The sequence below is a fragment of the Gopherus flavomarginatus genome, chromosome 5 (assembly GCF_025201925.1).
Source record: "Gopherus flavomarginatus isolate rGopFla2 chromosome 5, rGopFla2.mat.asm, whole genome shotgun sequence".
Lineage (NCBI taxonomy): Eukaryota > Metazoa > Chordata > Testudines > Testudinidae > Gopherus > Gopherus flavomarginatus.
In genome coordinates, this window is record NC_066621.1 from 37398043 (window position 1) to 37420993 (window position 22951).

General features: G+C 46.6%; 1 long non-coding RNA gene across 1 annotated transcript in view; it reads left to right on the forward strand.

The window, feature by feature from the left end:
• The window catches only part of LOC127052668 (uncharacterized), a 163316-nt gene extending 142108 nt beyond the window's left edge, over nt 1–21208 (forward strand). The window contains exon 2 of the long non-coding RNA XR_007774846.1: nt 20946–21208. This is a non-coding gene — a long non-coding RNA (uncharacterized LOC127052668). The remainder of the gene's footprint in view (nt 1–20945) is intronic.
• Nucleotides 21209–22951: the final 1743 nt, after the last annotated feature.

Sequence of the window (22951 nt, forward strand, 5' to 3'; positions counted from 1 at the left end):
GGATAAGGGAGTCAGGGCTGGAGCAGAGGGTTGGGGTGCAGGGGGGTGAGGGATCTGGGGTGGGGCTGGGAATGAAGGGTTTGGGGAACAGATTGCCACAGGGAAAGAGGGCTCCACGCTCCAGCCCTCTCTCCCCACAGCAGCTCAAGGCCAGGTGAGAGGGCACCTTTCTCCAAGCCGTAGCAGCACCGGTGGGGCTGGGTTGGGACTGTGGGAGGGGACAGGATTTATTTTTCCAAAGTCAAAAGGAGGAAGGCAAGGAGTTATGCTTCAGTTTTTACCTCATAAACTTAAGTCCTGTCTAACCTATAGGACACTATGGGAAAAAGACACCATGTCATATGGTGACATCACAAGAGCAGAGGATGTGGGAACTACAGCAACTGAGAAGGCAGGGGATTTAGAGTCAGATTGTTTCAAATGCTGCATTCATCGGCTGACATTTAACAGCAACGCTTAGCTAACACAATGGAGAAAGGAATTCTCTGCTAAAGATTCAACCTGCCCCTTTGGCCAACTCCACCCTTTCCCTGACTGGAGTGTGCTCAGAATAGCCCCCCACACACACACACAAGCCCACAGCTGGGCACCCAGCACAAAGCCAGGGAGGGGGTTGCTAGGCTTGTTTTACTTTTTACTTTGCAGAAGGTTTTTTCAAAAGAATTTTCTGCTCCTGTTCCCCATGGTGAGGAAGCAGATGGTTGTGGGGAAGGGAACCTGAGAGCGATGGAGCTGGGGCAGTGAGGGGAAATTGGAGGAAGCTGAAGAGGATGATGGCGGAAGTTGGAGGAGGCTGAAGGGGGCAATGAGGGAAGTTGGGGGAGGCTGAAGAGGGTGATGGGGGAAGTTGGGAGAGGCTAAAGGGGGCAATGGGTTGAAGGAGGCGGGGGCAGAGAGGCAGTTGGAAGGCTGCTCATCCCCACAGGAGGGGAGGAGGAAGAGGAGCTGCCCTTCTTTCAGAAGCTGTTTCCTGTTAGAACTTGCAACTTCACTGTTTCTGAGCAGGGTCCTGAGATGAAAAGGGAACTAGAGCGATTCGTGGTCCTGCTTTCAGCAGGGGGTTAGGCTAGATGACCTCCTGAGGTCTCTTCCAACCCTAATTGTCTATGACTCTGTGTTTCTATGGAGGACAGGTCCATCAACGGCTATTGGCCGGGGTGGGTAGGGATGGTACCCCTAACCTCTTTCTGTCAGAAACTGGGAATTGGGTGACAGGGAATGGCTCATTGGATGATTCCTGTCTGTTCATTCCCTCTGGGGCACCTGGCACTGGCAGCTGTTGGCCAACAGGACACTGGGCTAGATGGAGCTTTGGTGTGACCCAGTCTGGCCATTCTTCTTTTCTAATGCTCTTCTCACATGCTCAGTAACAGCTGCAAGTTGCTGCCCTCACACGCCATCAGAATCTGCTCCCTGCAATCAAAGGCGGGAAAATCCCCCAAAGGGGGGAAATCGGAGGGGCAGGATGGGCAGAGGGACAAAACTGGCAGACAGGGGCTGCCCTGCCAGGTAGGTGCAGAAGGGAAAACCCCCAGCTAGAGGGAGACAGAGGGGATAGAAGTCCCCGCAGATGGGGTGAGACGGCAGCAGCAGTTCCAAACTAGGGTGTGGTGGATGGTAGAAGGACTCGTGTTCCTCACGGGATGGTCCATCTCAGCCCCCCCTCCCCAGGGCTGTGGTGTTAAAGGCCTCGGGTGGCCCAGTGCCCAGGCACCACAGCTCTGCTCTAGCTGAAATGGTGACTGAGCTGCCAAGGGAGCAGGGGCGGCTCCAGGTCCCAGCACGCCAAGCACGTGCTTGGGGTGGCAAGCCGGAGGGGGGTGCTCTGCCGGTGGCTGCGAGGGCAGCAGGCAGGCTGCCTTCAGCGGCTTGCCTGCAGAGGGTCCGCTGGTCCTGCGGCTTCGGACTTCCTGCAGGCACTCCTACGGGAGGTCCACTGAAGCTGCAGGACCAGCAGACCCTCCGCAGACAAGCCATCAAAGGCAAGCTGCCTGCCATGCTTGGGGTGGCAAAATCCCTAGAGCCGCCCCTGCAAGGTAGACGTGATTCAGGGAAATAGTTTACCCCGCCCCCCCCATCATAAAACAAACTAATAATCATCAGTTCATCCCTTCACCACTGAACTGCCCAGTGCCTGGCTCGGAGGTGGAGGCAGGAAAAGAGAGACAAGAGTGAGATTTCAGCATCTCCAAGTAGGTCTCTCGGCTCCAGTAGCCCCAACAAACACTGCGGAGTTTTAATTCATAGCTGCAGGCCGGCTTTAGGCCTATTCCACCAATTCCCCTGAATCGGGCCCTCGGCCTAAGAGGTCCCTGTGCCCAGTAAGAATCCCTTCCCTGGCAAGCGGCGCCTTTTTAATTTTTACTCACCTGGCGGCGCTTTGGGTCTTCAGGGGCACTTCGGCGGCGGGTCTTTCACCCACTCTGAGTCTTCAGCGGCACTTTGGCGGCAGGTCCTTCAGTGCCACAGAAGATCTGGAGTGAGTGAAGAACCCACCACCGAAGTGCCACCAAAGACTCGGAGCACCGCCTGGTGGGTACAAGCCCCACGTGCTTTTTTAACGTGTTTTTTTTTTCAGTCATCCTTGCAGGGGCCCCATCGAAACTGTTCGAATTGGGCTCCGCACTTCCTAAAGCCGGCCCTGCATAGCTATTGTCGGTCTGGGGGAGACCCTGGTGCACCAGCTGGGAAGGGTGTCTGACAGGGTTCGTGGTCTGACTGGGGAGGGAGGTGGCACAGCTGGGAGGTGGAGGGTCTGTGTGGTGGGGGCTGTGGGAGGGTGAGGGAGGGATTGGTGCTGTGGAATGAGGGTTGTTGGCAGGAGGCGATTGGGTTGTATGGATGGGGACTGGGTCTGGGAGGGGTCTGGGGGAGGGAGAGGCTATGGGGGACTTGGATTGGGGGTTTGGGTCAGTGGCCTGGCTGTGGGTGTTGGGCTGGGAGGTAGTGAGAGGTAGCAGCGTGGCCACCCCCAGGGGGACACAGCATGGCTGTAGGGGCTGTGTGGGGGAGGTGATGTGGGGTGGCACAGTTTGGTGAGGCAGCTACACCCTGGCTTGAGGCAAGTAGGACAATCAAGAGGCCTTGCAAGCTGCACTGGGAGGGGGATCATAACCACCATGGGGGGGCGACGCTGAGGGGAAGGGTCCTTCAACTAGAGCCTGAGGGTGAGTGGCCACCGCCACATTGAGTGTCCAACCCGCGGCATCCCTGCAGCACAGCCAGGGCCTGGGCAGGGGCCTGGGAAGTGTGAGGAACAGACTGTGAACTGCCCTGACATTCTAGCCACAGCTGTTTGGGGTTCCCCCAGGCCACAGAGCGGGGTGACGGCTTTTTCTTTCACCTTTCCCTGTTTCTCCTTCTGTTTCATGAGTTGCTGTTTCATAAACTGTGTTTGCTTTGAACTATATACGATGATCAGTGGGTCAGGGAAGCGTCCGAAGCAGAAAGAGTACCCCGGAGTGGGGAAACCCGAGTCCTGTCCTGAGTACAAAAGCCAGACTGGGGGTCGAGCCTCAGGAATCCTGGGCTCAGCCTTGTCAGGGTTACGAGGACTCTGCCACACGAGAGTAGAAGGGTGTCCTTGAGTCAGGTGGGCCTCTGGGTGAAGGGAGTGGGAGCGAGGACTCAGATCCTTTCGCTAGCCAATTTCACGGGGGTAATGTATGACACAGGAAAGTTCCCCACGATAGGGGGACCATTCCCCTGCTTACATAGGCCTGGACACAGAATGCCTTTAGCTGTGGATTGCACTGCAGATCTGACTGGCTGTAAATCCTGGATACCTTTGGCACCAGGAGACCGCATGAACTGGTCCTTTCCTGTGGTCTGGCTCTGGTGAGATAAGATTAAAAGGTGTTTTCACGGTTGGACAAGGACAGACTCTGGGGACTACATTATTCTCCTCGGCAATTCCATTCTGCAGTGCCCTGACAAAAAGACCCCAGTTGAATGTGTGGGTTACTCTCCCTGGCAGGGTCAGGTTTTCTGTTCACTTTTTTTAATGACTGAAATGCTCTTCTCTTCTTTGTAACCTAGGCATCCGTTTTGAATCTAATCATGGAGTGGAAGCAGAAAATAGTCACCATTCCCGCGAGATGCCCAGCTTAAGAGGGAACTTTTCAGTAAGAGCTCCCTGCTGCTTCACACATACATGTAGACAGCATCTATGCTGGTGTCTGTCAGTGAGGTTTCTCTGTCTGTTCTCTCAAATGTTTGCCTACTTGTTTTCTGGCTGGTGCTGGCTGAAAGGATTTAGTATCCAAGGAAGGACGTATCCTCCTGGTTAGCAAACAAAGAAAGCAGCACATTCCGTGTCCAGATTATAGTTAGTCGTAATTCGACATTGTGATGGTTCCCCCCCAAGGAAAGTTATATTTTCTTTAGGAAAATGACTGAAGTACGAATGCCAAACACAATTCCAGTAGAGGATTCAAAACAAGGTTTTCAGCATGAAGATAATAAAGGCTTTAATTTAAATCAGTCCACCCTGAGATGACCAATTAAGAGTTGTTATCTTCACTGAAGGCATTTGAGGTCTAAACCCTTGGCTTTGTATGAATGGAAATTCATTCCATTTACCAATCCTAATCTGGTTTCATGAGCATTGTCTGGTGTGCAAGGAGAGGCCAGTCCCATGAAGACACATTACTTTGGATGTACAGTAACTCCTCACTTAAAGTCACTACCCAGGGCGAGGCCAGAAGTGGAAGTTATGGGAAGCGGAATTGAGTGCGGTGCTCAGGATGCCATTAGGAGAAGGTCAGAGGCGCCAGACAGTGGGGCGGGGGCGTTGCATGCGGCTCCTGCCAGCCCTGGTGCGTTGTGAGATTCTTCTTCCTCCCAACGGGTCTCTGCTGTTCTCAGTCACGTGTTGCCTTCACTCCTCTGTGCACCACAAGCAGCCAGGGCCCCTCTACCTGAGTCTGCCCTGGGCCCCCCTCAGGATATAGATATTCAGGCCTGTCTGCAAAGGCCTATACTTTAAGAATTTAGGTGTATTCTTATCGCTTAGCTAGTTATAGAGGTATAAAAGAAAGAATCAAAATCACTGTCTGTCTGTGTAATGGCCTTCTCTTACTGTGACAGTATGAGGCCTGGTTCTTAGGCTAAGGCCTTCCGCTAAGCAGCAGAGGCCAGCCATAAACTGGGAAGTGTGCGGACACATCCTCAGGGGTCAGCCTGAGATGAGATTGAAAAGGAAATGGGGGAAATGTTAGGGGACCCAGAGGGATAGGGGGTGGCTGAGGAGCCCACCCTCCTTTGGTATATGAGTAGTGGAAGAAGGTCCCTGCCCCTGGGGACTGGATGCCTTCTAGGGAAAGGAGACACTTCAGTCCACTTGTGAGAGGTTTGAAGTAAGTGCAGCAGTATGGGAAGCTGCCAGTAATCTTTCAAGTTTGGTGCTGTTTCAGCAGGGGCTGCTGAAGGGTTCTAAATTAGTTAGGCTGGTTAAAGATGATTCGACACAACAGGGTTTAGAGTCAGAAGCACAGTTAACAGACCACCTTTAGAGACAGGAGCTGGGACTTAGTCCTGGGGGAGTGAAGGAAAAAGGTTTCAATGTGGAAAATGGCAGGGTTTTCAGGAGCACGAAACAACCTCCACTCTTCTCCCAGAGCCAGAATGAGAACCTGGAGGTCAGAGTTCCCAGCTGTTCCAAGCTGGGGAGCCTACTCTTGGTTCAGAGCTAACTATACCTCTTTCTTCCTTCTTTCCCTCAGTTTACTTAATTTGCTGCTGGTAGCCTGTACTTTAAACTGACTTAACAGGCTTAATTGGTTTCTTTCCACCTCTTCCCCCTCCTCTCTCCCTGCCTTTCCACACTTCTGTTTTTCTGAATCTTTAATGGAGGGTACTTTGGATACTTATGTGAAATATTTTGGGGATTTGTTTGTTTTGTTTTGTTTTGTTTGGGACAAAGTATGACGAAGGTCTGCTGTATTCCACGGGAATATTTGGAGTAAAAGATCCATGGGCAACCATGGAGCCAAATGTTTTACTGCCTTTTGAACAGTCTCAGGGTAAAGACAGCACAGGTTACGGCAGCTGTGTCGCAATAATCGTACTTGGTGGCTGAGTTGTTAGGGACAAAGTGCACCACCTTAAAGAACTAAATGTAGGAGTAAGTGGTTTAAAGAAGTAAGTGAAAAGATACAAATACCTTGTGCAAAAAGTGATAATACAGGGCTTGGAGGAAAGTAAATGTTTGGGAGGTGTGAAAATGGTACAGGTAACAGCTGTGAAGATGTTAAAGGTAACAGTTGTGGTGTTACAAGAAGCAAGTTTTTGGTTTAATAATGAACCCAGTTATATAAATGTAACTGTATGTGCAGCTCTGTGCAGTCATATTAGATGGAAGCTTAGTAATTAAATTGTATCAGGGGTCAGGTAGAGTGGCTACTACCACCAGGATTCTTCTGTCCCCAGAAGCCTTTACAGGTATTTTGAGGGGGAATGGACCCTTTTCCCACAGAAATGGTCTATAGGGGACGGCTGCAGGCAGCAGGTGGAGGATTAATCGGATCAAAATTATTTGACTAGTGGATAATTTAATCAAAATCACTAAAGAAATGTCAGGGGTTTCGAGTGGAACTTAGCTTGGCTGCCCCGGCTGTCTCTAGTTGTACAAGATGGGAGTGTAATCGGGGTACAGTTGTGTAAAAAGAGTAATCGCAGTGCAAGAGATGTTAGACCAAATAGAAGTGTGTGCGCACAGGAAAAGGAAAAGGGGAGCAATGATTGGCACACTGAGCCTTGGGGTGGTTCTGGGGGATCTGACTGTCACTTTGGGGGTGCATGAAAACTCTGTGGGCATGAGGAGGCAGTCACACCTTGTGTAAAATTAATATGGCTGATATAATGGAGGTTAAATGATTTCCCAGGACATGTGCAGTGTATATTGGAGAAGGGGTAAAAGAAATGCAAACAAAACATGATACTTAATTAAAATCCTGTTATGGCTCCAAAAGGAGCCACAATAAATTATGCTTTCTTTTTCAGATCTCTGTGTGTTTTGGAGCAGGAGATGAAAGTGAAAAGTAATCAGAACTCTGGAGGAAGTGGAACCTGTCCCTTTTAAAACAGTCTCTGAGCTGCTGATAGCTTTCGATCCAGAGGCAAGCCAAGAAAGCCTCTGTGTGAATGCAAATTACCTAGCTGATGGGGGAGGGAAGGAGGAAACTGCCCATAAGTAGCAGCACAAAGAACCTGCAAATAATAAATACATCTGGTCAGCAAACAAGCTACTAGAAGACTCAGATTATAGCCCTCCAGAAAAGGGCCCTGACATCCCCCCCAACCTGCCCTGTCCCTGGGTCCCTTCAACACTCCCATCCACCCCCTCCCCCAGCCCCACCCTGCACCCATGGGGACCCATCAGCCCCCCTAGCCTCCTCCCCCCAGCCCTGCCCTGTGCCCATGGGCACCCCTCAACCCTCATCCCCTCCCCCTCCTGCTTCCTGCTCCGTAGGGCCCCGACATCCTCCTCAACCCCTCAACCTGCCCCATCCCTGGGTCCTTTCTACCCCCCCATCCACCCCCTCCCCCAGCCCTGCCCAGTGCCCATGGGCTGCCCTCAGCTCCCATCCACTCCCCTTCCTGCTCCCTGCTCCGTAGGGCCCCGACATCCCCCTCAGCCCCTAACCTACCCTGTCCCTGGGTCCCTTCAGCCACCCATCCCCCCCAGTCCTGCCTTGCCCCCGTGGGGACCCATCAGTCCTGCTCCCCAAACTCTCCTTAGTTCACCCCCCAGCCTCCCCCTCATCCCCAGTGCCCCCTTCCCCTACCCTGTCCTCTCTCTGTGGCCTTTCCCTTTGCCCTGCCAATGTGAAGCCTCCCCCAGCGTCGTCCTCCCACCCCGCCCCCATCAACTTCAACCCATTTCTCCAGGGCTAGGCCCCATGTCCCTGTCACCCCACGGCCCCCTCCATCCCCAGTGTGTGAGTCCCTCATCTCCACTCTCTGCTCCCCCCAACCTACCAGGGTCCCCTTTTCAGCCCCTGTGGGGCCCTCCAACCTGCCCCACCTGTCCTCTCTGGGGTCTCTAAATCCCCCATTCCCACAGTGCACCTTGGTAACCCTAACCTCCTCTACCCCTAATCACCCTAGTCCCTTACCTTGAGTCCTCTTGGACACCCAACCCCACAGTCTGGCCCCCCACATATATCCCAGTCACTCATTCATACACTGAGCCAGTCCCTCGGGGCCCCACTGCACACCAAACTTCTCCATCCGTCAACCCGGGGAAGCGGGGCAAGCTCCCAGTGTGGTTGGGCTTGGTGTGAGTGTGTGTGCTGGGCTCACAAAGGTGTTTTGCTCCCTTGGGGTGGGGTGTGGTTTCTGGCCAACGGTGACATGGTTTGGTAGCCCTGTGGGTGCCATGTGGTGTCTAGAATGGGGTGTGTGTGTACCCATGATATCCCTTCCCCTCTGTCTGCAGAGCTGAGGACAGACAGGTCTGAGGAGCAGAGCAGGAGTTCTAGGAAGGAGAAAAGCAATATGAAGATGGAGTCTAAGACTAGACCAGGTGATTTGGAATAACAGAGACTTGATGGGATAACTCACATGACTGGAGTACTGTCATGGATGGATATAAACTGTTCAGGAGAGACAGGCAGGACAGAAAAGGTGGGGGAGTTGCATTGTATGTAAGAGAGCAGTAAGACTGCTCAGAGCTCTGGTATGAAACTGCAGAAAAACCTTAGAGTCTCTGGATTAAGTTTAGAAGTGTGAGCAACAATGGTGATGTGATGGGAGTCTGCTATAGACCACCATACCAGGGGGATGAGGTGGACGAGGCTTTCTTCCGGCAGCTAGCAGAAGTTACTAGATCACTGGCCCTTGTTCTCATGGAAGACTTTAATCAGCCTGATGTCTGCTGGGAGAGCAATACAGTGGTGCACAGACAATCCAGGAAGTTTTTGGAAAGTGTAGGGGACAATTTCATGGTGCAAGTGCTGGAGGAACCAGCTAGGGGCACAGCTGCTCTTGACCTGCTGCTCACAAACAGAGAAGAGTTAGTAGGGGAAGCAAAAGTGGATGGGAACCTGGGATGCAGTGATCATGAGATGATTTGAGTTCAGGATCCTGACACAAGGAAGAAAGGAGAGCAGCAGAATACAGACCCTGGTCTTCAGAAAAGCAGACTTTGACTCCCTGAGGGAACTGATGGGCAGGATCCTCTGGGAGAATAACATGAGGGGGAGAGGAGTCCAGGAGAGCTGGCTGTATTTTAAAGAATCCTTATTGAGGTTGCAGGAAAAAAAACATCCCGGTATGTAGAAAGAATAGTAAATATGGCAGGTGACCAGCTTGGCTTAAAAGTGAAATCCTTGCTGATCTTAAATGCAAAAAAGAAGCTTACAAGAAGTGGAAGACTGGACAAATGACCAGGGTGGAGTATAAAAATATTGCTCAGACATGCAGGAGTGAAATCAGGAAGGCCAAATCACACTTGGAGTTGCAGCTAGCAAGGGATGTTAAGAGTGAGAAGAAGGGTTTCTTCAGGTATGTTAGCAACAAGAAGAAAGTCAAGGAAAGTGTGGGCCCCTTACTGAATGAGGGAGGCAACCTAGTGCTAGGATGTGGAAAAAGCTAATGTACTCTGTCATAGTATAATTCCCCACTCTGAACCTTAGCGTCCAAAAGATGGGGTACCAGCATGAATTCCTCTAAGCTCAATTACCAGCTTAGAACCTGTAGCGCTGCTGCCAACCAGGAATTCCAGTGCCTGGTACACTCTGGTCCCCCCAAAACCTTGCCCGGGGACCCCCAAGACCCAGTCCCTCTGGATCTTAACACAAGGAAAGTAAACCCTTTCCCTCACCATTGCCTCTCCCAGGCTTCCCCTCTCTGGGTTACCCTGGAAGATCACTGTGTGATTCAAACTCCTTGAATCACAAAACAGAGAGGACAATTCACCTTCCTCCCTCCTTCTCTTTCCCCCTCCCAGACTCTTCCTGAGAGAAAGTAATCCTGGCACAGAGAGAAATCAGCCTCTCTCTCCCTCTTCCCTCCTTTCTCCCCACCAATTCCCTGGTGGATCCAGACCCAGTTCCCTGGGGTCTCACCAGAATAAAAAAACAATCAGGTTCTTAAACAAGAAAAGCTTTTAATTAAAGAAAGAAAAACAGTAAAAATTATCTTTGTAAATTTAAGACAGAATAGGTACAGGGTCTTTCAGCTAGAGACACTGGGAACACCCTCCCAGCCTAAGTATACAAGTATAAATTAAAATCTTTTCAGCAAAATACACATTTGAACTCCTTCCAACCAAATACACATTTAACTCCTTCCAGCCAAATGCACAATTAAAACTCCTTCCAGCCAAATGCACATTTGCAAGTAAACAACCATAAGCCTAACTCGCTTTATCTACCTAGTACTCACTAGTCTGAACTTATAAGAGCCTGTATTGGAGAGATTGGAGAGAAACCTGGTTGCACATCTGCTCCCTCTGAGCCCCCAGAGTGAACAACAACCAAAACTAACAGCACAGGACAAAAACTTCCCTCCCTCAAGTTTTGAAAGTATCTTGTCCTCTGATTGGTCCTCTGGTCAGGTGACAGCCAGGCTTACTGAACTTGTTAATCCTTTACAGTCAAAGAGATATAAAGTACTTCTGTGCTATTAACTTTTCTTATCTGTTTAAGACACGTCCCCCAAATCGCTGACAGTGTGGAAGTACACTGGCAGTGATTTCTCCCTAGAACTTTAAAATAAACAGATCAATAAACACATGCATCCTTACATATGCTACTAATTATGTATAACTACAAGATTCTTCACATTGTAAGGACAATTTTTAACCAGTTGATTTTGGGAAACTTTCACAGGAGAGTGCATCAACTTCTTGATCTGTTGCCACTGCAGACCTTTCCCGGTTGTGGAGAGGGTTACCTCTCCCACGCCACCGTTACTTTTCCCTTTATCGTAGACACTGTCAGGCCACTCAGCGTCATCTCCTCCCTGGGCTGTGAACTGACAAACCTGTAAGTCTCTGTAATAAAAGGGCTTGAGAGAATTAACGTGGTACACTCGGGGCTTTAGGGAGGAATTGGGAAATGCCAAGAGGTAGTTAATAGCTCCTAGGTGCTCTTGGACCGTGAATGGCCCTTCCCATGATGCTTCCATTTTATGGGCCTGTTGCGCCTTTAAGACCATAACCTGGTCTCCTACCTTGAAGGAACGCTCTCTGGTATGTCTATCACACCAGGCCTTTTGCTCTTCCTGAGCATCCTTTAGTTTCTCTTTAGCAAGGGCTAAAGAGTGTCGGAGGGCGCTTTGTAGGTTGCTTACAAAGTCCAAAATATTAGTCCCTGGAGAAGGCGTAAATCCCTCCCATTGCTGCTTCACCAACTGTAATGGCCCCTTAACCTCGTGGCCATACACAAGCTCAAACAGTGAGAACCCTAAACTGGGATGTGGTACAGCCCTGTAAGCAAAGAGCAACTGCTGCAACACTAGATCCCAGTCATTGGAATGTTCCTTCACGAATTTACGTATCATGGCCCCCAAAGTTCCATTAAACCTTTCCACCAGGCCATTGGTTTGATGGTGGTACGGGGTGGCAACTAAGTGATTCACCCCATGAGTTTCCCACAGTTCTTTCATGGTCCCTGCCAGGAAATTAGTTCCTGAATCCATAAGGATATTGGAGGGCCAACCTACCCTGGCAAAAATGTCTGTTAGGGCCTGGCACGCAGTTTTAGCCCTAATGTTGCCTAGACCTACTGCTTCTGGCCATCGGGTAGCAAAGTCTACTTAAGTCAATATGTACTGCTTTCCTCTGGGTGTCTTTTTTGAGAAAGGACCCAGAATATCCACAGCTACTTGCTGAAATGGGACCTCTATTATGGGGAGTGGTGGGAGAGGGGCCTTGGCCTGGACTTGGGGCTTTCCCACTTTTTGGCACACCTCACAAGACCGGACATACTTGGCAACATCGTTACCCATCCCCTCCCAGTGGAAGGACTTCCCCAACCTGCCTTTGGTTCTGTTCATCCCAGCATGGCCACTGGGATGATCATGGGCCAAGTTTAAGAGCTTCCCCCGGTACTTAGTTGGAACCACCAACTGTTTTTGTGGATGCCAGTCTTCCCAGTGTCCACCAGAAAGAGTCTCCTTATATAAAAGCCCTTGTTCTATAACAAACCAGGATCGGTTAGAAGAGCTGAGAGGCGGTGAGGTGCTCTGTGCTGCCGCCCAAGCTTTCTGAAGGCTGTCATCTGCTTCCTGCTCAGTCTGGAACTGTTTCCTGGAGGCTGGAGACACCAGTTCTTCCTTAGACTGTGGACTTGGGCTTGGTCCCTCTGTAAGTGATGTAGGTGATGAGGTTGTTTTCGTGGCTGGTGAACCGCTCTCCGCTGGTGCACCAGGTGGTATTTCAGGCTCTGGCTGAGCCTCTTGGGTATGGTTGTCTGCTGTTTCTGCCAGTTCAGACTTGCTGGCACCCTCTGGCATTGGGGTTGAAGATGCGTTTGCAAGCGCTGGCATCAGTGCTGGCGATGGTTCTGGTGCTGGTTGCGTTTCCAGGTCTGGGTCTGGGACTGGAAATACTGTGGCTGTTGCAGTCATTGGCAGGGGATCCGGGTCCACTACCTCTGTCTGGGTCTCTGCTAACACAGACGGGGCCCCTGTGGACGGCTCAGGAACAGGGATGGGTCTGGAAGCTTGCCTGGCTTGGCTGCATGTAACCATACCCACTCTCTTGGCCCACTTTACCTGGTTGTCCAAGTCTTCCCCCAGTAGCATGGGGATGTGATAATTGTCGTAGACTGCAAATGTCCACATTCCAGACTGGCCTTTGTACTGGACAGGCAGTTTAGCTGTAGGCAAGTTTACAGCTTGTGACATAGACTTGATTTTAACAAATAGGGAGGAACTTGTTGAGAATTTGAAAGTAGAAGGAAGCTTGGGTGAAAGTGATCATGAAATCATAGAGTTTGCAATTCTAAGGAAGGGTAGAAGGGAGTACAGCAGAATAGAGACAATGGATTTCAGGAAGGCGGATTTTGGTAAGCTCAGAGAGCTGATAGGCAAGGTCCCATGGGAATTAAGACTGAGCGGAAAAACAACTGAGGAAAGTTGGCAGTTTTTCAAAGGGACGCTATTAAGGGCCCAAAAGCAAGCTATTCCGATGGTTAGGAAAGATAGAAAATGTGGCAAAAGACCACCTTGGCTTACCCTTGAGATCTTGCGTGACCTACAAAATAAAAAGGCGTCATATAAAAAATGGAAACTAGGTCAGATCACGAAGGATGAATATAGGCAAATAACACAGGAATGCAGAGGCAAGATTAGAAAAGCAAAGGCACAAAATGAACTCAAACTAGCTATGGGAATAAAGGGAAACAAGAAGACTTTTTATCAATACATTAGAAGCAAGAGGAAGACTAAGGACAGGGTAGGCCCACTGCTCAATGAGTAGGGGGTAACAGTAACGGGAGACTTGGAAATGGCAGAGATGCTTAATGACTTCTTTGTTTCGGTCTTCACTGAGAAGTCTGAAGGAATGTCTAGTATAGTGAATCCTTACGGGAAGAGGGTAGATTTAGAAGAGAAAATAAGGAAAGAGCAAGTTAAATATCACTTAGAAAAGTTAGATGCCTGCAAGTCACCAGGGCCTGATGAAATGCATCCTAGAATACTCAAGGAGTTAATAGAAGAGGTATCTGAGCCTCTAGCTATTATCTTTGGGAAATCATGGGAGACGGGGGAGATTCCAGAAGACTGGAAGGGGGCAAATATAGTGCCCATCTATAAAAAGGGAAATAAAAACAACCCAGGAAACTACAGACCAGTTAGTTTAACTTCTGTGCCAGGGAAGATAATGGAGCAGGTAATCAAAGAAATCATCTGCAAACACTTGGAAGGTGGTAAGGTGATAGGGAATAGCCAGCATGGATTTGTAAAGAACAAATCGTGTCAAACTAATCTGATAACGTTCTTTGATAGGATAACGAGCCTTGTGGATAAGGGAGAAGCGGTGGATGTGATATATCTAGACTTCAGTAAGGCATTTGATACAGTCTCGCATGATATTCTTATAGATAAGCTAGGAAAGTACAATTTAGATGGGGCTACTATAAGGTGGGTGCATAACTGGCTGGATAACCGTACTCAGAGAGTAGTTGTTAATGGCTCCCAATCCTGCTGGAAAGGTATAACAAGTGGGGTTCCGCAGGGTTCTGTTTTGGGACCGGTTCTGTTCAATATCTTCATCAACGATTTAGATGTTGGCATAGAAAGTACGCTTATTAAGTTTGCGGACGATACCAAACTGGGAGGGATTGCAACTGCTTTGGAGGACAGGGTCAAAATTCAAAATGATCTGGACAAGTTGGAGAAATGGTCTGAGGTAAACAGGATGAAGTTCAATAAAGATAAATGCAAAGTGCTCCACTTAGGAAGGAACAATCAGTTTCACACATACAGAATGGGAAGAGACTGTCTAGGAAGGAGTATGGCAGAAAGAGATCTAGGGGTCGTAGTGGACCACAAGCTTAATATGAGTCAACAGTGTGATACTGTTGCAAAAAAAGCAAACGTGATTCTGGGATGCATTAACAGGTGTGTTGTAAACAAGACACGAGAAGTCATTCTTCCGCTTTACTCTGCGCTGGTTAGGCCTCAACTGGAGTATTGTGTCCAGTTCTGGGCACCGCATTTCAAGAAAGATGTGGAGAAATTGGAGAGGGTCCAGAGAAGAGCAACGAGAATGATTAAAGGTCTTGAGAACATGACCTATGAAGGAAGGCTGAAGGAATTGGGTTTGTTTAGTTTGGAAAAGAGAAGACTGAGAGGGGACATGATAGCAGTTTTCAGGTATCTAAAAGGGTGTCATCAGGAGGAGGGAGAAAACTTGTTCACCTTAGCCTCCAATGATAGAACAAGAAGCAATGGGCTTAAACTGCAGCAAGGGAGATTTAGGTTGGACATTAGGAAAAAGTTCCTAACTGTCAGGGTAGTTAAACACTGGAATAGATTGCCTAGGGAAGTTGTGGAATCTCCATCTCTGGAGATATTTAAGAGTAGGTTAGATAAATGTCTATCAGGGATGGTCTAGACAGTATTTGGTCCTGCCATGATGGCAGGGGACTGGACTCGATGACCTCTCGAGGTCCCTTCCAGTCCTAGAGTCTATGAGTCTATAAAGGGGAAAATTGTCACTTGAGCCTTTGGGTTGATGAATTTGGGGTCCACTAAGGACTGGTGGATAGCTGACACTTGTGCCCCCGTGTCTCTCCACGCGATAACCTTCTTTCTGCCCACTCTCAAAATTTCCCTTCGCTCCAAGGGTATTTGAGAGGTATCTGGGCCTGGGGATCTTTGGAGTGATGGAGATATAATGAACTGCACTCGGTTGGGGTTCTTGGGGCAGTTAGCCTTTATATGTCCCAGTTCATTACACTTGAAGCATCGCCCAGCTGACTGGTCACTGGGCCGAGGTGGGTTACTGGAGATTGGTGAGGTGAGAGAATAGGGCGTCGGCGGCTTTCCTTGGGTTGTAGGTGGGGCCCTGGGTTGCCCTCAGTGATAGGGTTTATTGTCGGTGTGCCTCCTGGGGTAGTCGCTCCCCTTGACAGTAGCTTTTTTCTTTTCTGCCACTTCCATCCATTTGGCTTCAATCTCCCCCGCCTCAGTTACCGTTTTGGGCTTCCCATCTAGGATGTACCTTTCTATTTCTTCAGGAACACCATCTAAGAACTGCTCCATTTGTATCAGGAGGTGCAGCTCATCCAGATTGTTAACCTTTGTTCCTGATATCCAGGCTTCATAATTCTTTGCAATGTGTTAGGCATGTCGGGGAAATGACACATCTGATTTCCATTTTAGGGCTCTGAACTGCCGACGGGCATGTTCAAGTGTTATCCCCATTCTGTAGCTGGCCTTGGTTTGAAAAAGTTTATAATCGTTCATTTTCTCCTTAGGCATTTCAGCCGCCACCTCTGCTAAGGGTCCACTGAGCAGTGGCCTCAATTCTACCATGTACTGGTCTTCAGAGATGCTGTACCCAAGGCAGGCTTTTTCAAAATTTTCTAAGAAGGCCTCAGTGTCATCACCTGCCTTGTAGGTGGGAAATTTCTTGTGCTGCAGAATCATTATTGGCGAAGGGTTGTTAGGATTGGCTGTGTGAAAGTAGAATGAATTAAATTGTAAAAATAAGAATGGATTAAAGAAATGTTGTATGTACCTTTAAGCAGAAATAAGAAATGTTGAAATACAGGTGCCAGGAAAAGAAACATTAGGCATAAACAAGGGTGCTAATGGCAAAACATTAACAGAGGATCGGTAATCGTTAGTAAGGAAATAAGATATGCATGCCTAGCCCAGATAAACTTATCAGATTCTGCTTCCTTTGTTATCTTGTTAAGTGCTCGCCCTTTTATCTGTATAAATAAAATAGTTTGTGTCTTGCATGGTGCTCACATTATCTGGGTGTTATTGGCGGAGCGCTGCGCTAATAAAACAGAGTGGTACGACAAATTGTGAGTCCTGATTCTAACTTTTACAATTTGGAGGTTCCACTGAGATGGCAACCGTCTTCACTAGGACTGTGTGATTCCTGACCATTTTTGTAGGATGACCGTGGCAGCCGCCACCTGGGCATTTGGCCCAAGAGGTCCTCCACTAGAGCGGAAAGGCGCACAGCCACAGTGAGGTCTACGCCATCGAACCTGTTGGTTCCCACTCTGTTCTGGCAGGGATCCCGGGATCTGACATCAGGAATCTGGGGGTCAGGTAATTATTTCTGTGTTTTGTCCGGACTGAGGACTGTCCTGTCTCTGTGTCTATCCGTCCTCTTGTGGAGTGTTTGAGTCTGGGTGCCGTCTCAGTCCGGGGATAGGCCGACCAAGGGGTTCCTGTCCCCGCGGTCTGAGTGAGTGGAATCTGCACAATTGCAGCCGCACCGCACTTTGGGTAAAACCCCTGGTGTGAAAGCAAGGACGATTGAGGCAGTAGCCTGTGGGCTCCTTTTGTGTGTTGCAGCAGGCATTGCTCTGATGAACCCGAAATTCCTTCTTGTGTGATTGGTGTGTGAAGTCCTCCTGTATGGGTAACCAGACGTCTAAGTCAGGACCATTCCCTAGATGAACACCGGCTCATTTTATGTATTTAGGATGGGTCCAGACTCCTGTAAAAAGGGTCCAGACTCCTGTAAATTTCTGGAAAAATGGTCTAGGCTAACTCAGGGGGATCCTAAAACTCAGTGGCCACTGTTAAAATCTTGGAACAAAGACTGAGTGGACGTCTTAAAGGACAAACTCAGCCAACCTAAAACTAAATTGGCTAAAGGAGAGGTTAATTGTTTCATGCAGTGGTGGCAAGAGGCAAATCATAGGTGGACAAAATCAAAACTCGCCTCTCAATTATTCAAATAATAAGTTAAAAGCTTTATTAAAAGCCTCCTCTCCCACCACCAGACCGAGCGCTCCCCTTTACCCCGTTCTCCAAACCCCGGATCGATCAAACCCCCTTCATACTCCTATCTCATTGTAAAAAGGACAAAAAGCCCCTTGTTCTGTTCCCCTTTGTTGTCTGCCTCAGAAATTGATTCTTTAGTGTTCCACTACCAATTCAGCAAGGAGGGTGGCTCCTCAACTAGCCCCCACCCTTCCTGGTCCCTTTCCTTGAACATTTCTTTCAAAATTGTGAAATGACCACAATAGCACTCACAAACAGTTCATTGGAAAAAGCAGGATCGGGCCCAGACAAGCAGGCAAGCAACAGATAAAGAAACAGGTTGAAAGCCCTAAGGGAATAATCAGGAGTAAGAAAAGTAATAAGTGCAGGCATGAACCCCTGGAACAATACTTAAAATGGTGAAATCTGAGGTGGTAAAGGTGTCATTTTGGGACATAAACAAGTGATTTAAGAAAAGAGAGTGAAAAGTTAACTCTACAGAGGCTGAAGAGAAGTAAGCAGTTAAACTTTGTGGAAAATGTTAAAAAGAACCATGTTAAAGAGAGAGAATTCTTGGTTTCTTTACAGCCATTCTGAAGGGGAAATGGGCCCTTTTCCAGAAGAGTGCCTGTAAATAATCCATATATATATATATATACAGCTATGTAAAAACAAAGCAGTGTAAAAAAAATGTTAAGGAAAAGAAAATGTGTATGTATCTATTTGTCTGTGAAAATATGTAAAGTTCTAAGAATCTAAACCAACACATCTGGTTTGTAAAACTCCTGTTTTGTAGGTATAAGATAAATTGATTTTGTTTTTGTTTTTAATGCTACTAAAAATTCATTTGACACTTTAATTCAAAGTTGCAAAACTGACAGACCTTTTTGCAAGACACAGGTAATTAGTGTTGTTTGGCTTTGGTATTTAGCATTTAACCCTTCAGGGGTAACTTGATTCTTTACAAAAATTAAAATGTTATTAAATAAAGACCAAGTCATGGCTGCAATAGGGCAGTCAAAATCAGGAGAATAGGTAGAGATTCTGGAGTCTTTTTGTTTGTTTGGTTTGGTTTTTTTGTAACAATAGCAGATAAGAGCTGTAATGAAAGAATAAAAAATTAACAGTGACCCTCTGAAGCAACAGCAGAGGTGAGGTGCACAAAACAAAAGGAAGCAATGTTAAAAACACCGAGCCTTAAAATGACTCTGTGTAATCAGACTGTCACTTTGATAAGAGTACATGAAAACTCTGTAAGAACAAAACAAACAGTTATACCTTATGTAAAAATTAATATGGCTAATGTTTTTGAAAAGTTATAGTATAGAAAGAATGTGCATTTTCCCTAGGACATGTGCAGTGTATATTGTAGAAAGGGATGTAAAAAAAAATGCAAATGAAACGTGCTGCTGAATTGAAATCCTATTAGGGCTCCAAAAAGAGCCGCAGTAGGCTGTGTTTTCTTTTTCAGATCCCTATGTGTTAAGACAAGAGTCTGTGAGCTCTGCTGATGGCTTTGAATCCAAAAGCCAAGCCTGTGTTGATGCAAATTACCTAACTGATAAAGAAAGGTGAGAACTGCCAGCACAAAAGAAGCTGCAAATAAAGAACATACCTGATCAGCAAACAAATTGCCTACATAAACGGCATGGTATAACAAGATACCTTTAATAGATTTGATGCTAATGTTACTGTTAATATTAAACATTAAAATAACTTTAATGTTAGTAAGTACCCCTGTAACAACTTGTAGTGTGTATGATTTTTGGAAAAATCCTTTAAAGTAATATGGTAATGATGCTTCTCAGCTATTATCTGTGAATAAACTTAAAGCTTAACACAGCAGGAAAAACATTACAAACTTGGTCTGCTATATATGAGGAAAAACTTGAGGTATACCACCTCATGAATTTAATAACTAAACAGTGGAATAATTTCCGCATAACCCTTAAAAAGTAGAACCCATTAAAACCTGGCCTGCCTATAGAAAGAAAAAAAAAACACAAGAAAATATGGTGGTAATTCCTCTGTTTTGCCTGCAATCAGCAAGAGTATTTGTAAAAGAAAGGAGTCTTTTAAGTAATAATCAATGCCACCCCAAAAGGGATAGAAAAATGTTATTTTTGTGTTTCAGATAATCCAAAGTACTGTATAATGGGCTATGTGTATGTGTTAATTCTTGGGGAAAAGTGTTTAAAAAGTGTTAGCAACTTACCAGAAGACAAATGTAAATGTAATGTAAGTACTGTGTTTACCAATAATCACATTTACTATTTGCCACAACAAGAACAAAAGAGTCTCAGCTTACTGTAAGCACTGATTTAGCTGAGTTCTCTATCAATCTTGGCATTGAATGGCAAACAGTTACCAATCATCTGTTAAAAGGTAAAAAGGTAACATGGTTCCTAAAAAAACAAATTAAAAAAAAAATGTGGAAAACTGGACTATTCATATTATACACGCAAATGGGGACATGTTAAGAATTGCCACTGCAGAAAAGCATAACAGCTTACCATTGGTATAACATATTTTCTGGATGGTCTCCCACAACTACTGGCATACCAGTGTTACTACCCCTAATTGTTTTTGGTTTTAAATTGTATGTGTTTAATTGAAATGTTTAAAATGTGCTGGTAGATAAAACAAATGTATGTAAAGCTAAAGCCACAGGCCCAAATCACCTCCCAGTATTTTCTATTACGTGGACTAAATAAGAAGTGACACTGGCGATTAATAATCTTAGTGTCAAAAGAGGGATATGTAGGAGCAGGATTTTATAATGTCCCATAAGAATTAAAGTATAATTTGATTTCATCCTGCTAGCCACCTTTTTTAAATAGCAGAAAGAAATGACCCCCTGGGACTATAAGATTCTGTTTTCCCATATGCATTACAAATTGGGCCGTCTCTAACTCTTTGTTTTAAGATTTAGGGAGTAAGAGACAGGATTCTCTATTGTGTCTATGTTAAGTAAATTAGAGAAACATTGAAGGCCTGGGTCTCAATGTAAATTGTCTTAGTTATCAATTGTAAAACTTAGCAAGGTTTATTTTGCAATGCTTTTTTTGTTCTATATAAAATACTACTGTTTGTATTCTCAATCTATTTGTGTGAATGAGGAATGTATGCATCAGGAAAAGATAAGGTGTGAAGGCCATTGTTACAGCCAGAGTCAAGGGACGACTGTTAAACTGTCTGGCATCTCAGAGTGGATACATGCTTCGCAGTGTAAGAATGCACCACCCCCAGTGAACCACTCATCACCTCAGGACCATGCAGTCAATTTTTTGACTCCAGAAGAAGACATAGAGGAACAACCTGCAATACCTTACAATCTACGCTCTTGTAAGGGTTGCCAGAAGCAGGTTACTACATAAAGCAAGGCCCAAGAAGAAGCAGTAGTGAGCCTAGCGCCTGCTGCCTGGTGGACATAAAACTGTGATTGCAGTTCCCTCAGTTGAGGTTGTCAGAACCAGAAGGGCTCTGCCTCCAACATGCGCCTCTGGTAGTGCCTGTTCTTCGGCTGCTGGTGTCGTAAGGTCTGGGGAGTCCACAATGACAATTCTTTTATCCAGCAGCAAGTGTGGATAGCTCAGACCCTTATTATTTCTAAATGCTGAGTCTGCAGCCGCATCCCAGCCCACTCTCAAACTGGTGTTCCTGTCCTGGCTATCCCACTCAGTTCCCCAGACCTCACTGGAGGACCTTGTCCGTTTAACACAATATGGAACAGTAATGACACCTGGGAAGAGGCTATTGGTAGTTCCTTTATCCCACTTGGGGGAGCAATACACCAGGCAAAAAGGCTCCTAAGGTTACAATCAGTAGTTAAAATAATGGCAAATAAAACCAGAGAAAGTTTAAGAGCCCTGGCCAAAGAAACAGGGGCGATCGGATAGGTCGCCCTCCAGAACCGTCAGGCATTGGACATAGTGCTGGCAGCCAAAGGAGGGACCTGTGCTCTCACTGGAAAACAATGTTGTGTGTTTATACAATACCAATGAGGTAATAGATCGCTACAGCCACTTAGAACAAATCGCATATCTTCCCCATGAAGAGTCGAGTTCTTTAGGGAAGTGGCTAAGTAACCTGTTCAATTTCTCTGGCATAGGAAACTGGTTGTTTCAGGGAGCCCTAACTATCCTGTTTGGAATCTTAGTGATTTTTGTATGCTTTCAGTTAATCTCCTGTTGCATCCAAAATGGTGTAAAAAGACATGCCACACAGATAGCTGCCCCAAACCAGAGTGCTAATATGATGATTTTAAATATCACTGATGAAGAAATAAAGAATGATTGATTTGTGGAACCAGTAAAATTTTGGTCATGGCGTGAGCTTGACCAAAAGGAGGGATTGTGAAAGTAGAATGAATTAAATTGTAAAAATAAGAATAGATTAAAGAAATATTGTATGTACCTTTAAGCAGAAATAAGAAATGTTGAAATACAGGTGCCAGGAAAAGAAACATTAGGCATAAACAAGGGTGCTAATGGCAAAACATTAACAGAGGATCAGTAATAGTTAGTAAGGAAATAAGATATGCATGCCTAGCCCAGATAAACTTATCAGATTCTGCTTCCTTTGTTATCTTGTTAAGTGCTTGCCCTTTTATCTGTATAAATAAGATAGTTTGTGTCTTGCATGGTGCTCACATTATCTGGGTGTTATTGGCGGAGCGCTGCGCTAATAAAACAGAGTGGTCTGACAAATTGTGAGTCCTGATTCTAACTTTGACAGCTGGGTTCTGTTGCTTAGCCTTTTCTAATTCCAGGGCCTGCCGGTGGGTTTTCCTCAGGAATTCCAACTCTCTCCTGTGGTCAGCCTCCTTTTCTCTTTCTCTTAGCTCCATCTCTTTTTGTTTTATTTCTAGTTCTTGTAATTTTTTTTCCATTTCTCGTTGGTGGGCTGCCTGTTTGACCTATTCTTCTGAATCCAGTTTTGCCTTGGAAGTCATGGTTCCTGTTTTCTTGTGTTGGGGTGCCCTCTGCTGGTTTACTGTCTGAATTACTGTTCCTCTGCTGCCTGCTCTGTTGCTAAGCAACGGAGTCTTTCTAACAAGCTTTCCCGAATAAAACTAGAACAAAAGGAAATCTTTCATTTGCAAATGTGTTTTGCTGGTGTATGGTGACTCACAGCTGGAGTCCCTTTGTTTAACAAAGATCCTTGTTAAACTCTAATGCCTCTGCCTTCAGGCAGTCTCTCTGCACAACCAGAAAGGAGAAAAGGAAAAAATTTTCTGGCTATTTATTTATTTTTAAAAACCCTCTCTCCTGCTTACAAACAGCTAGCAGAGAGAAAAGAGAGAGAAAAAATCCTACTGGCTTTTGCTTCTAAACCCAAACCTCTCAGTCTGCCTGCAGATAGCTAGCAGGGAGAGAAATAAAAACCTCACTGGCTTTTGGATTCTATCTTATCTGTCTATCTATCTATCCCACACACTGCACACCATGTCATGGTACAATTCCCCACTCTGAGCCTTAGCGTCCAAAGATGGGATACCAGCATGAATTCCTCTAAGCTCAATTACCAGCTTAGGACCTGTAGC